We start from the raw sequence: 17,431 nt of genomic DNA on the forward strand, positions 1-17,431 counted from the left end.
ATAGAAAATAGTAGAAAAAGCGCCCAATCCTAGTGCATTACTGTGCAAAAAATGGTTTAATTCCCAATAAAAGGCTCATAAAATGAACTCACAAACATAAAAGATAATAAAGCATTGTATGAGTAATACTCATGCTCCAAAGGATCTGTAAGCGCTGCTGCTCTGCTACTCTGCTCCGTGACACCACCGCATCCAGTACAGCCCTCGCGTATCTCTGCCAGCAGGAACTCACGTCATCAGGCTCCTCACAGTATTCTTTCCCCGGGAACACACCTCCAGATAGTTTAGGTTCCCACCGGGGACAATGTTTGCGGCGGAACGAACAGATGACGTCACGCCGTGCACGGAGATGGCAAGCAGGAGAATGTCAGGCAGAACTCATAAATCAACGCTGCAGGGATCCACAGCACAGAGATACAATAGAAACACTAGGGTTAGGGAGTGATCACAAAACCACACCAATTGAAGCAAATAATGAGTAAATAAATGGTAATCCAAAAAAGTGGGTGCAAACTGTGAACTGAAAAGTGAATCAGAAAAAGGGGGGGAAGGAAAACACAAAATGGATGTGTCTCCTAAAAGAATTCACTATAATGCACTCCTACTTAATTTAAAATGTAACTTTTAATATATTTTCATAAAACATATGTTACCAAAAACGTCGTGTATAATACATTAAAAATAAATTAAATTGACATTAACTAGCGTCTGTGTCAGTGAATGTGTGTTGGAGTGGTCTCAAACGACAATTTGTAGTAGAGGCTTCAGGACACAGAACGCTACTTGGTCAGGGTATAAACCCCTCTGCTACAAATTGTCGTTTGAGACCACTCCAACACACATTCACTGACACAGACGCTAGTTAATGTCAATTTAATTTATTTTTAATGTATTATACACGACGTTTTTGGTAACATATGTTTTAAAATATATTAAAAGTTACATTTTAAATTAAGTAGGAGTGCATTATAGTGAATTCTTTTAGGAGACACATCCATTTTGTGTTTTCCTTCCCCCCCCTTTTCTCAGACATACAATACAATACAATCCCAGCACTATATAAATAAAGACATACAATACAATCCCAATACAAGCACTCTAGCGCACAAAAATATTAATGTATTAATTGCATCACATACAACATATTATTATTAATTAAAACTATGCCACAGTGTCCCTGAACCTGAGCAGTGAAGTTGAAAACTTAATGTACAAAGTACAAAAAGACCTCTATAATACACGTAATGTCTAAATAACAAACATGGATAATACTACAAAAAATACAAATGGTACTAACAGTGTGTGTGAAACCCTTAGGTGTGGTGGCAGATTATTAGCCTACCAGCCGGTCTAATAACCTATAGGGCAAATGTAACCCAATTGAGAAATGGGGGCTATGCACTAAGCTCCGTGCTTTTGCGTCCGGCTGGAAAAAAAAAGCACGGCCGATACAAAGTGAAGCCGGAGACACGATTCACTAAGGCCTTGAGCCCATTTTCTATCGTACGTGCTCAAAACAGCCACATCTTACGTGTTGGTTATTTCCCCCTGCTAGCGTTCTTAAACTTTACGTACGGTAGCTGATAGAAAAAAAAGCCGCATGTAACATTTGCATGGAGATTTGGCATCTCCATGCAAGGCTGATACAGGCGATCGTACACAAAATAAAATCAGTTAAATAATAGTGTACATGAGCAGTGGGTCTCCGGAGCTGAACCGCATTGGTTTCAGGTCCGGGGACCCCCTACTTCAGAAGATACAGGCCCCGTTATGGGGTGCCGGTATCCCCTGCACTTTCAAGCTTCTGCGTCACGTGACCGGGATATTTACATTCTGCAGGGGATGACGGCACCCCATAACGGGGCCTGTATCTCCTGAAGTAGGGGGTCACCGAGGCTGAAACCAATGCGGTTAATCTCTGGAGACCCCCTACACATCTACACTACTGTCAAAACACATATCAATAAACAATAATTCCTTACTTTAGCGGATAGCCGCTTATGTAATGAAGATGCATTAATGTACATTTTAATAATAGTGTGCGGGAGCAGGGGGTCCCCTGAGCTGAACCGCATTGATTTCTGCCTCAGAGACCCCCTGCTTCCCGAGTTACAGGCCCCGGTATGAGGCATCGGAGGCCAATGTCGCCGCCATCTTTATAGCATCCAAGACGCGACGTGGGCTCTATAAAGAGCGACACTGGCACTGATGCCCCAAACTGGGGCCTGTAACTCGGGAAGCAGGGGGTCCCTGAGGCAGAAATCAATGCGGTTCAGCTCAGGGGACCCCCTGCTCCTGCACACTATTAATAAAAAGACATTAAAGCAGCTTCATTACCATAGCGGCTATCTGCTAAGGCAATGAAGGGATTAAGGCACAATAGCATGTTTATTGGGGACAATTGCCCCCAATAAACATAGCAATATACAACACACATCCCCCCGCCCCCTAACACATACAATACAGTAATGGGCAAAATTACTATTATCCACATATGGATAATAATGCATTTGCCCAATTAAAATACATATAAATCACAATAAATACATATTACACTTACCTTTTCCAGGCACCCACGATGAAGGCCGTCTTCATCCTCATCTTCATCCTGCTCATGTCCCTCTGGTGCTGCAAAACATACAAAACAATCAAAATAGCCAATGTAATGTCCCCTAACCCCTTAATCACCTTATCGGATAATAACCACAAACATAATTAAGGGGTTAAGCCACCCTGGCCCGATAACCAACCTTCACCCATTCATTTGTACAGTGGCTTCATCATGCAACTATATATATATATATATATATATATATATATATATATATATATATACTATATATATATATATATATATATATATATATATATATATATATATATATATATATATATTATATACACATGATTAACCAATATACAAATAAATGTTTAAGGGTTAACAAAAAAATGCACATACAAAATTACCAGTTCTCCAAATCAATACATCACCTTGCATATGAAAAGTACAATATTATATAGCCACAGTAAAACAAAATCCTATTTCATTATAAAATAATTCTTATCTTCCAATCAATATCATCAAATGACAATGAAAACATTGAATTTACATTGTATACATGATGCAAAAAATCTGTGCACCATGTACACTCTACCAATCAATGTTAACAATAAAATATTCCAAACAAAATACAATTAAATCCAAACAAGTATACTATTTAAACCAAGCAAGTCAACAGAAATAAATGACCATAAATTAATAAAATCCCAAAACAATTAAAATACCATACAAATAAATTACACAATTAACTATTTTAATCGTTCACCAAAACCATGTGCATGTTTTTGTTAACCCTTAAACATTTCTTTTTATATTGGTTAATCATGTGTATATGTGTATATGTGTATATACATATATATATATATATATATATATATATATATATGTGTGTGTGTGTGTGTGTGTGTGTGTGTTTGTGTGTGTGTGTGTGTGTGTGTGTGTGTGTGTGTGTGTGTGTGTGTGTGTGTGTGTGTGTGTGTGTGTGTGTGTGTGTGTGTGTGTGTGTGTGTGTGTGTGTGTGTGTGTATGTGTGTGTATATATATATATAGATATATATATAAAATATATATATATATATATATATTTATATATATATATATGTAGAGGTATCAGTATCGTGTTAGCCGAGCTTCAATAATCAAAAAATAAATAGATGATCCCATTCATGTTAATTCACACTGATACACATACACACTCTTTCATCACTTGCTTTCAGGAACCTTTTGACACCTCCAGCCATAAAACACATCCACACCGGGGGAAGGACCAGCACAGATAACATTCCAATAGACACTGTTTATAGTATAGCTTTTGCTTGCTTTATTCATTGTAACATCGCCGGAAGAAGAGATCAGTGTATCTCGAAAGCTCGCACAAATAAAAGCATTTCGTTAGCCACAGAACGGTATCATCTATTTATTGTTTTATTATATATATATATATATATATATATATATATATATATATATATATATATATATATATATATATATATATATATATAAAACACACAAAAAAGGAAAGTTGCTCAAGACCTAATATTAAAGGTTAAATCAAGCCCCCAGATTAATACTGACTATAGGGGTAAAATAAAATATAAACCCCAAATTAAATCAGTTAGAAAAGTTATAGAGCTTGTTGGTGCTAGGGGATAATAACAACTATATAGAACACACAAATGAAAAGGACAAAGACAACCCCCTTGTTAGCACTCTAAATTACACCTAAAGAAAATCTACTAATAAAGATTATATTGCAAGAACCAGATGCACTGCAGAGTCAGAAAAATGAACAAGATTTTATTGGAATAACAGCAAGACACATTAACTTAAAAACATGAATATACTAAAGACAGCCTAACAAAATATATGTATCAAAAATATATTGGATAAAAGGGGGACTGTTAATCTAGTGAATGAATTCTATTTTACCTCAAAAAAACTAAAATGTGTCTAAGTGAATATAAATTGTAACACAAAAGTAGTTTAATATAACCCTTGAAGGTAATACAAAATATTATAAATCCCTACTGGCATGAATGCCTAATAGAGAGATATATGATGGATTGTGGCATGGAGGAAAAGTATATAATCAATGACCCAGTATACAGCCAGAAAAAATAATATATTACCAAAAATAAAGGGGGGAGAGAAAGGCAAACAGGGAAAAAAATGATATACAAATAATAATCATACCCTGCCTAGCAATTCCCAAAAAAAGAAAACAATGAGAACTGATGCAGCAAACAAAAAAAAATAAAAATAAATTATATACCTATAAATGACATGCTAACAAACATGAGTCATACAAATGGAAAATACAGCAGTGCATAGCACTGCAAGGACAAGTAATGCCCAGACAGCAAAGAGAGTTAATACTCAGCTGTAGCAGGGTTGCGTGAGGCATGTGTCCATCAGATTGTAGAAGGTTTGTTCCAATGTTTGTGCATAGCATAAATAAAGAGAATCAAAAAATGCTGCAACAGATCCTTCACAAGTCCATCCAAATAAAGATTACATGGGGGCTGTCAGAGAGTAAACACTCAACGCGTTTCACCCGTCGGTGGGCTTCTTCCCGGAGTGGTAAAATTTAAAGTGCAGGCGAGCAGTGTTATATAGGAGGAGAAGTAATCAGTTGCAGCATTGTCAGTATTTCCTTATCCAATAGAAGATGCTGGCCAAGTTCAATTGCATCACACACACCAGTGCAAGTAATAATGTAATTACTTAAGGTAACAACAGGTTAAACAAGTTGAACCTATATATTAACAGTGGTGCGCATGTGCTTATCAACTTTGCTAACAGCAGCCAGTGTCACCATAAAAAAGCATATAGGTAGCCTAGATCACAGGCAATAAGAGATAAAAGATCCCTTAGAAACTAGTAAGACTGCTATAAACATATTGATCATCTGAACTTGATCACTGTCATTTCATTATGCACAAGATCGTAGACAGAAGGCAGCAGTCATATTTCAGAAAGTACGTGTACTGCTGCAGAGTCCTAAGTTGTATACATCGCTACTCATCACAGTCTCAATTGTGTCAGCAATACATTACTACTAATGTTGGTTTAACAGCTTCTAAAGACATATATAGACTTATATCAATTATTACATAGCACTGCATCTTGATAGGTAATGATCCCATCACAGTGGGCATGTACTTATCAACTTTGCTAACAACAGCCATAGTCACAGTAATAAAGCATATAAGTAGCCTAGATCACAGGCAATATGAGATAAAAAAAATTCCTTAGAAACTTGTAGGGCTGCTATAGACATGTTAATCATCTGGAGTTGATCTCTGTCATTTCATTATGCACAAGCTCATGGGCAAAAAACAGCAGTCATATTTCAGAAAGTACTTGTACTGCTGCAGAGTCCTAAGTTGTATACATCGCTACTCATCACAGTCTTAATTGTATCAGCAATACATTACTTCTAATATTGGCTTAACAGCTTCTAAAGACATATATAAACTTATATCAATTATTGCATAACACTGCATCTGGATAGGCGAGGATCCCATCACAGTGATGACTCTGAAGCAGAAGTTGTGCAAGATCAGACGTCAGTAAGATATTTATCTGGTGACGTCATCAGCCAATCACATCAAGAACTGGCGTGGATGCAGGTATCAATTCATATATCAGTGCACTGACAAGAAAAGGACATGCATGTTAGTAGAATAGAGTTGCATTAAATTTAAAGCTATTATAATGCAAATTGCAAAATTGATGAAATGAATAAAAGATGATCACATTATATCATTAAAAATAAATCAATGATTTAAAAATATAAATAGTAAAACAGAGAGGAAAATGATGCATAATTATGTAATTTAAATTTGAGAGGTTGAGGGCATGCTTATTCACTAATTTCCAACGATTCATTGGTCCTGCAAGATTTCATATGTATACAGTTTAAAAAATTAGCTACAGAAACATAGCAAACCCTAAGAAATCGTTAAGTCCCATAGGTTGCATAGTGTTTAGGAGAACGATCCATCGGCATTCCTTTTTAAGGAGTGCTTTCTCCAAATCCCCACCTCTAATGCCTAGGGCCATTTTGTCAAAGGCAAATGCTGTCAAGCACGTACTGTCAGACGAATGGTATTGTAGGAAATGTCTGGCTACAGATGTTATCTTTTTAAATAAGTCCAAGTCCCGTTTTGCGGTTTTGATATTTCTTGTATGTTCCAGGACCCTGAAGCGGACTTCACGTGTAGTCATGCCAATATATTTAAGGTCACAGGGACAAGTTAAACAGTATATCACACCCTTGGTCTTACAATTAAGGGTGTATCCAATATTATACTGTTTTGTATGGTTACTGTTTAGAAACTTGTCGGTCTGTACCATATATTTACAGGCAGAGCAGCTGTTACATTTTGAAAAGCCCTTTTTTCTAATAGACAAAAAGGTTTCACTTGTATCGGGGACATAGTGACTATGCACAAGCCGGTCTTTAAGGTTAGGTGACCGTCGACTTGTCATGTTGACACTGTCACCTACCGCCTCACTTAATTCTCCATCTGTACATAAGACTGGCCAAAGCTTCTGAAGTATAAGCTGGAGATCTTTCTACCTGTCATTATATGTACCAATAAAACGTGTTTTGGAGTCTTGAGCCTTCATTTTAGGATGTAATAATGTAATGCGTTGGCTATTTGCACTATGCTGATATCCAGCATGAATATGTTTACTGCTATAGCCTCTGAATCTAAATCTTGTACGCATCTCAGCAGCCCTAGACTCGAAGCAATCCTCGGTAGAGCAATTACGCTTTAACCTCAAAAATTCGCTGCGAGGAATGCCCCGAATCTTGTGCTGCTGGTGAAAGCTTGAGGCATGCAGAATTGAATTTGTAGAGGTAGATTTTCTAAAAATATCTGTACCAATACCGCCACTCTCATCAATGTAGATCCTGAGATCCAGAAAATCCACCGATTGAGTGCTTGATTTGCAGGTAAGTTTGATATTGAGTTTGTTGTGGTTGAGCACATCGACGAAACTCCTAAGCTCTGTAGCAGAACCCTGCCAGAGAATAAGAATATCGTCAATCTATCTCAACCACAACAAAACATGCATAGTAAGATAAAGATTTTCCTCACAAAATACCACCTCCCTCTCCCACCAACCCAAAAATAGGTTAGCATACGATGGGGCACATGTAGCCCCCATCGCTGTCCCTCTTATCTGTAAATAAAATCTACTCTTAAACACAAAATAATTGTGATGTAATATAAATGACAAAAGCTGTAAAAGAAAATTAGTGAGATTTGAGCTAAATGAAGACATTTTCAAAAAAAATTCCACTGCACATAAGCCATCTGTGTGGCTAATGGAAGTGTTTAAAGATTCCACATCACACGTGACAAGAATAGTATTGGCATCTGCCATGACGCCATCCAGACGAGAAAGTACGTCCATAGTGTCACGTAAGTATGACGGTAAAGCTTCCACTGCTGGGTGCAAGAAAGGATCCAGGAATTGACTGATGGGCTCACAGAGACTGCCAATACCAGCCACAATGGGTCTCCCAGGAGGATTAGTCATATTTTTATGAATCTTTGGTAATAAATATAGAGTTGCCATAATAGGGTGTTTTGTAATCAGGCTTTCTCTATTTTTGTTAGTTATTGTACCCATTGCACAGGCTTCACTGAGAATAATGTCAAGCTCTTTTTTGAACTTTTCAGTAGGATCAGCACTCAGTTCTGTGTAGCAATTGCGATCTCTCAATTGTTTGAAAGCCTCACGCTCATACTGAGACTTTGGCCACACCACCACATTGCCACCTTTATCAGCTGGTTTGAACTCGACCGTTGTCATTTTGCCAAGTTCTTTCACAGCACGCCATTCCTGGAAAGTAAGATTTTTGGCCCCTGAGCGTTCAGGTAGTTTCAGAATATCATTGGCCACCAGAAATACAAATACTTCTATCTGTGGGCATGTCTGAAATGGTGGGCAAAATGTGGATTTGGGTCGAAATTGAGCTAGAATCTTGGACTCACTTGGGACAGGGTCTTCATCTCCTACAAATTCTGTTGACATATCGGAGATAAGTTGACGTTCCATCATATTCCAACCATCATCTCCTTCCAAGTGTATGGAGGTATCTTTGCTTTTGGAATAGAATTTCCTCAGAAGAAGTTTGCGGAAAAGTAGGTGTAAGTCCTTAATCCATTCAAACTTATCCATAGTTGAAGTTGGAGCATAGGATAAGCCCCTTTTAAGGACATTAGTTTGATCCGCCGTCAGAGTAATATCTGACAAGTTCACAACTATCAATTCTTCTGACTCGTGGGATACCGTCACTTTTTCTTTGTTTTGTAACCATAACGTTGCCTGTCTCGCAGTCGTCTTGCGTCCCCTCCGAGTCCTCCTCCTGCTTTGTCCTGTTGGCCACCTCTGCCTAAAAAGGCGCTCTGTAGTTAGATCCTGCTCCTTGTGTGGCATCCGTATCTGATGATTCTGCTTCAGAAGAGGTGAAGCCTGGGGAGATATCAGCTACATCAGTCTTAGAAACATTCCTTTTGCCATGTTTTTTGCCCCTTTCCCAGCGGTAAACATTGTTTGCTTTGTAATCAGCGGAATCACGTAAATTTTTTGTTTTTTTTGACAGTTGTAATGTCCTCCTCATATTTTAACAGTTCCAGCTCTATTTTAGCAATTAAATCTGTTGTTTCAGTTTCCATATTTTTCAATGTTAACTCTGTTTGTTCTGCTATGTCCTTTAATACACCTTCATCATGTGCAATTAAAATATGCATCAACTGAAAGGAACAGGCACTAAGTGTATTTTCCCATTGTTCCTTTAGTTTAACATCATTGAATTGGAATGCCGGGAATGTCTGCAGTCTTAGACCCCTTGGTATTAATTTATTGAAAATATACTTTTCCAAGGCGGTCTTGTTCCACCATACCCTCAATCTTTTTTGGGTAAGCAATTTAAGTGTGTGCATATTGTCCTTATCTTTGCTGGTGGACACTATTATTTCAGACGGATTATCCTCATTTAAAATTGAGAAAATCTCATTAGCACTGGCTAACCGCCTTTGATCATTGCTGCTAATATTCATTTTCTCAGTCTGCAGATGCACCTGGGTCTAACAACCAATCATGCAATAATGCTGTTAGCAAAGTTGATAAGCACATGCGCACCACTGTTAATATATAGGTTCAACTTGTTTAACCTGTTGTTACCTTAAGTAATTACATTATTACTTGCACTGGTGTGTGTGATGCAATTGAACTTGGCCCGCATCTTCTATTGGATAAGGAAATACTGACAATGCTGCAACTGATTACTTCTCCTCCTATATAACACTGCTCGCCTGCACTTTAAATTTTACCACTCCGGGAAGAAGCCCACCGACGGGTGAAACGCGTTGAGTGTTTACTCTCTGACAGCCCCCATGTAATCTTTATTTGGATGGACTTGTGAAGGATCTGTTGCAGCATTTTTTGATTCTCTTTATTTATGCTATGCACAAACATTGGAACAAACCTTCTACAATCTGATGGACACATGCCTCACGCAACCCTGCTACAGCTGAGTATTAACTCTCTTTGCTGTCTGGGCATTACTTGTCCTTGCAGTGCTATGCACTGCTGTATTTTCCATTTGTATGACTCTGTTTGTTAGCATGTCATTTATAGGTATATAATTTTTTTTTTTTTTTTGTTTGCTGCATCAGTTCTCATTGTTTTCTTTTTTTGGGAATTGCTAGGCAGGGTATGATTATTATTTTTATATCCTTTTTTTCCCTGTTTGCCTTTCTCTCCCCCCTTTATTTTTGGTAATATATTATTTTTTCTGGCTGTATACTGGGTCATTGATTATATACTTTTCCTCCATGCCACAATCCATCATATATCTCTCTGTTAGGCATTCATGCCAGTAGGGATTTATAATATTTTGTATTACCTTCAAGGGTTATATTAAACTACTTTTGTGTTACAATTTATATTCACTTAGACACATTTTAGTTTTTTTGAGGTAAAATAGAATTAATTCACTAGATTAACAGTCCCCCTTTTATCCAATACATTTTTGATACATATATTTTGTTAGGCTGTCTTTAGTATATTCATGTTTTTAAGTTAATGTGTCTTGCTGTTATTCCAATAAAATCTTGTTCATTTTTCTGACTCTGCAGTGCATCTGGTTCTTGCAATATAATCTTTATTAGTAGATTTTCTTTAGGTGTAATTTAGAGTGCTAACAAGGGGGTTGTCTTTGTCCTTTTCATTTGTGTGTTATATATATATATATATATATATATATATATATATACAAATGTAAATACAACTATATGCTCATCTGCATGTCTTAGGCAGGTCTGCAACCCCGCCTTTCCCCGATATCACCCAGCACACAACACTTCCACTGCAGCAAGGGATTCTGGGAAATGACTTGCAAATGAGCACACAGTGCCACTTTTTGCTTCAAAAACCATTTTTAACATGGTTCCCTATATATGTATATATATATATATATATATATATATATATATAATATATATATATATATATATATATATATATATATATATACAGTGCTCGACAAATCACCCAAAAATCTACTCGCCAAACCAAAAATCTACTCGCCACCTAGTCCCGCCCCTAACCCCGCCCCCAACCCCGCCCCCAACCCCGCCCTAGTCCCGCCCCCAACCCCGCTTTAAAATAAAATATATAAATAAATACATTTAATAAATTCCTAGTCAGAACATTCGTTTTTGACATAAATGAATTTATTGTATTACATTATACTACAATTAGTCCTTTTTACGTGTGTGTGTGTGGTGTATGTGTGTGTAAATGTCAGATCTAGAAATAAAAGCCAGGTGTGAATGACTAGTTTCCTGAACCCCTTAATCAGTGTCTGGACGTCCCCGCTTCACAATATCTAAAGCAGCAATCCCTCCTGGGATCTTACCTGATCCGCAGTCCCTCAATGTCCAGGTACCTCATTCCCGCAATGTTATACATTGGAGGGGATGTGTTCCCTACCTGTCTTCTGGGTTAGAGGGGATTCCGATGTCTTCCGTGTGAAGCTTGAGTCAGAGCTGGAATAAAGCAGTATACAGCGTAGGTTATTTCGGTGTAGTATAGGGCAGTTAAGATATATAGGGTAAATAAGAGATCCAGAGTGTGAGAGAGAGAGACACAGAGAGACAGAGAGAGACACAGAGAGGGAGAGGGAGAGGGAGAGAGAGAGAGAGAGAGAGACAGAGAAACAGAGAGAAAGACACAGAGAGACACACAGAGAGACACACAGAGAGACACACAGAGAGACACAGAGAGAGAGAGAGGGAGAGAGAGGAAGAGAGAGGAAGAAAGAGGAAGAGAGAGGAGAGAGGGAGACACAGAGGGAGGGGGAGAGAGGGAGGGGGAGAGAGGGAGGGGGAGAGAGAGACACACACACTCAGCGACACACACAGAGAGAGACACACACACACAGAGAGAGAGACACAAAACACACAGAGAGAGAGACACACACACACAGAGAGAGAGAGACACACACAGAGAGAGACACACACACACACACACAGAGAGACACACACACACACACACACACACACACACACAGAGAGAGACACACAGAGAGAGAGAGAGAGACACAGAGAGAGAGAGAGAGAGAGAGAGAGAGAGAGAGAGAGAGAGAGAGAGAGAGAGACGAGAGAGAGAGGAGAGAGAGAGAGAGAGAGAGAGAGAGAGAGAGAGAGAGAGAGAGAGAGAGAGAGAGAGAGAGATACACAGAGACACACACACACAGAGAGAGAGAGATAGAGAGAGAGAGAGAGAGATATGAGAGAAAGAGAGAGATATGAGACACACAGAGAAAGAGAGACACACAGAGAAAGAGAGACACAGAGAAGAGAGACACACAGAGAAAGAGACACACAGAGAAAGAGAGACACACAGAGAAAGAGACACACAGAGAAAGAGAGACACACAGAGAAAGAGAGACACACAGAGAAAGAGACACACAGAGAAAGAGAGACACACAGAATGAGAGAGACACAGAGAGACACAGAGAGACACAGAGAGATAGAGAAAAGACACACAGAGAGAATGAGAGACAAAGACAGAGAGAGTGCGGCAGAGAGAGTGCGGCAGAGAGAGTGCGGCAGAGAGAGTGCGGCGGCGACAGGGAAAGGGCGAGGGCGACAGGGAGAGGGTGACAGGGAAAGGGTGACAGGGAAAGGGTGAGGGCGACACAGGGAGAGGGCGACACAGGGAGAGGGTGACACACACTCACAGACACACACTCACAGACACATACAATCACAAACACATACACTCACAAACACAAAGACTCACAGACACATACACTCACAGACACACACATACACTCAGACACACACTCACTCACACAAACACACACAAACACTCACAGACACACACAAACACTCACAGACACACACAAACACACACACTCACAGACACACACACTCACTCACACAAACACTCACAGACACATACACTCACAGACACATACACTCACAGACACATACACTCACAGACACATACACTCACAGACACATACACTCACAGACACATACACTCACAGACACATACACTCACATACACTCACAGACACATACATTCACAGACACATACACTCACAGACACATACACTCACAGACACATACACTCACAGACACATACACTCACAGACACATACACTCAAAGACACAAACACTCACAGACACATACACTCACAGACACATACACTCACAGACACATACACTCACAGACACATACACATACACTCACAGACACATACACTCACACAGGCAGACAGACACTCACAGACACTCACAGACACATACACTCACACAGGCAGACACACACTCACAGACACTCACAGACACACACAGACACACACAGACACACACAGACACACACTACAAGAAATGGAGCCGGGAGTCCCACTCACCAGAGGTATGTGGGTATCTTGGGCCTGGGGGGCGACATCGAGGTCTGCGGGTGACATTGGGGGGCCTGCGGGGGACGGAGGAACTGCGGGGGACATTGGGCGACATTGGGGGGCTTGCGGTGGAAATCGGGGATATGTGGGGGCCTGCGGGGAACATCGGGCGACATTGGAGGGCCTGCGGGGAAATGGAGTGCACGTGGGGGTCTGCGGGGGGCAACGGGTGACATTGGGGGGCCTGCGGAGGAACTGGAGTGCACGTGGGGGGCCTGCGGGGGACATCGGGAGACATTGGGGGGCCTGCGGGGAACATCAGGTGACATTGGGCGGCTTGAGGGGGAAATCGGGGGTATGTGGGGGCCTGCGGGGAACAACGGGCGACATTGGGGTTCCTGCGGGGGAAATGGAGTGCACGTGGGGGCCTGCGGGGGACATCGGGGGAAATGGAGTGCACGTGGGGCCTGCGGGGGACATCGGGGGGCCTGCGGGGGAAATTGACATCCGCACAGCCACACCAACTCCCCGATGGGAAACGTGGCCGGACGGTGACGCGCTGGATCCAGCAGCAAACTTTGCTTGCGCGTGCGCATGTGCACTACCCGTGTGTCAGCCTGCAGCATTAACCTGCCCGCGCGGGATCCAAAGGAGCGTGGGACAGAGGGGAAGCGCTTCCCTTGCTCCTCCTGCCCCTGGCAGGGGGCAGGGGACAGAGGGCAGAGGGAGAGGGAGAGGCTGACCCAGAGCTGGCAGAGGGAGGGGGGAGAGAGAGGCTGACCCAGAGCTGCCAGCCGGCCCTCTTCCCCCGTCAGACCAATCAGGGAGAGGAATTATTTATTTATTTAAAAAAAAAAAAATTTGAACATTTTGGCGCGAGCAGGGGAATTAATAGAGCCGCAGCAACGGCTCGCCAGCGGCCTAAATCTACCCGCCGCGGGCGAGTAGTTATAATGAATTGTCGAACACTGTATATATATATATATATATATATATATATATATATATATATATATATATATATATATGTGTGTATATGTGTATATGTGTATATATATATACAGTGTTCGACAAACCAATACATTTGCTCGCCCCGGGCGAGTGAATTTAACCCCCGGGAGAGTAAATATTGGCCCAAGCAGGACACGTTTGGTACTAGGTGGCGAGTAGATTTTTTTGTGTGGCGAGTAGATTTTTTGGTGATTTGTCAACCACTGTATATATATATATATATATATATATATATATATATATATATATATAGTACCTGTAAATATTACTGTATGTTCATTTGCATGTCTTAGACAGGTCTGCAACCCTGTCTTTCCCCATTGTCACCCAGCATACAGCACTTCCACTGCAGCAAGGCATTCTGGGAAATGACATGCAAATGAGCACTCAGTGCCACCTTTTGTCTCAAGCTCGTATTACACAAGCCAATCCTCAAGCCAATGCATGCTGTTTTAAACACAGCTTTTAAACAGAGGCTGGGATGAGATGCAAAGCCATTAGACCTACTCACATACATGTTTCAACCTTGATGGGTATCATCAGTGTGAGGCTGGTCTTAATGGCAAAGCAGGTTTGAGACTAGACTAGGTAATCACCACTGTCATTAAGGTTATGGTGGGTAAAAAAAAGTGACAAAAACCCTCCACAGTAAAGCATAAAGCAACTGTAAATATTACTGTATGTTCATTTGCATGTCTTAGACAGGTCTGCAACCCTGTCTTTCCCCATTGTCAACCAGCATACAGTGCTTCCACTTCAGCAAGGGATTCTGGGAAATGACATGCAAATGAGCACTAAGTGCCATTGAAGCAAAAAGTGGCACTGAGTGCTCATTTGCATGTCATTTCCCAGAATCCCTTGCTGCAGTGGAAGTGCTGTATGCTGGGTGATAATGGTGAAAGGTGGGGTTGCAGACCTGCCTAAGACATGCAGGTGAGCATACAGTTGTATTTGCATATTTGCTTTCCTGTGGAGGGTTTTTGTCACTTTTTTTACTCACCATAACTTAACTCAGTATTATGGTATATATATATATATATATATATATATATATATATATATATATATATATATATATATATATATATATATATATATATATATATATATATATATATATATATATATATATATATATATATATATATATATATATATATATATATATATATATATATATATATATATATATTAAACACAAAATAGATGCCGCAATCAAATCACCCCTGGATGACTTAGTAATAAGAGATAACCAAAGGTCAGGTAGAAAATAACCCTCTGGTGGTGCTACCGACCCATAGGGAATATGTTACACAAAGAAAAAGAAAAAGGAGGGTCAAAAAGGTGCACTCAAACAATATATAATGAAAAAATGGAAAAAATGGACTTTATTGGCAATGAGTATTAAAAAAACACACTTGACAGACCCACACAAATCACATAATAAATTGCTGTGTGATACAATGATGGAAAATTATACACCAAAGAGGCACATAAAGTCTGGTAGGTACCAAAACAAAGGAGTACAGATATACCATAACAAAACCAGGGGAAAGAAAATTACCCCATTATTGTGACTAAGATCGGCCGATCTATAGCAAAAAACTCAAATTTTTTTAGAATAGGTAAAACAAACCAGATCACAGAAAGAATAAATTGGGTATAACACACAGCTGAAGGTGAATAAAATTGTGACCCTATAATGTGCTGCAAACGGACTGTGAAAGCTGATGCCAAAACTATGCTGCACACATGAAATAAGCAGCAAGAGAAAGGAGTCCAAATAGTGCACTGGTAGCACTCATCACAAGTCCCCAGAGGTAAGAGCTCAATAATAATGAGCAAAGGTTATGCTAGAGCAGCCCAGGTACAGAGAGCACTACAGATGGGTAGTGAACAAGGCAATGAGGAAGTCCCACAATACAGACCAGCGTCCCAAGCTCAGGCACCAGCGACGTCACAAAGGAAAATCTTGGGCAATCTGATGCAGCACACGGGTCAGGAGTAGGTGGGGGTTCTGTCACAGCTCTGCTCCGACAGCCGTTTCGCCAAAAAAGGCTTCTTCCGGGAGCATACAATGTCAGCATTCAAACGCACCCTTTAAAGGGCTCCGTTGTTGCGCCAAAAGTTCACTCGCGGCAATCAGCCAATAGGAATTTCTGAAAAATAGAACAGCGTCAGCTGTTGCTATGTGAGGGCGAGAAGAACTTAGAGGGCAATAAACCTTAAAGAGACAGACATGGGGGGACATAGAGAATAATACAATGTGATTAAAAAAGACATAATTACTAAGCAGGAGGTTTAAAAGCAAGGAGAAATGGATAAAGATAGAATAAATGAGTAATAGTAATATCAAAAGGAATGAGTAAAGAAGTGAAATTCTCAAAGTATAGATATGTGGACTGATAATATTACAAATAAACAAAAAATAGAAAGAGAATAAAATGAGCTAAAGAAAATAGATAAGACTCGAGTTAGACATCTCAGAAAGTGCAAATCAAATTAGAGAAAACCTAAAAGCATGAAGTAGATAAATGAAAACCTAAAGAAACATTGCAAAGCTGAGATAGTCATTGAGTCCTGTTGGAATCATAGTCCCCAACTGAACTATCCATCTGCATTCTTTTTTCAGGAGAAGTTGCTCCACATTACCGCCTCTTTGGTGTATAATTTTCCATCATTGTATCACACAGCAATTTATTATGTGATTGTGTGGGTCTGTCTTGTGTGTTTTTTTAATACTCATTGCCAATAAAGTCCATTTTTTCATTATATATTGTTTGAGTGCACCTTTTTGACCCTCCTTTTTCTTTTTCTTTGTGTAACATATATATATATATATATATATATATATATATATATATATATATATATATATATATATATATATATATATATAAAACCATAATACTGAG

Source organism: Ascaphus truei, chromosome 2 (genome assembly GCF_040206685.1).
Source record: "Ascaphus truei isolate aAscTru1 chromosome 2, aAscTru1.hap1, whole genome shotgun sequence".
Taxonomy (NCBI): Eukaryota; Metazoa; Chordata; class Amphibia; order Anura; family Ascaphidae; genus Ascaphus; species Ascaphus truei.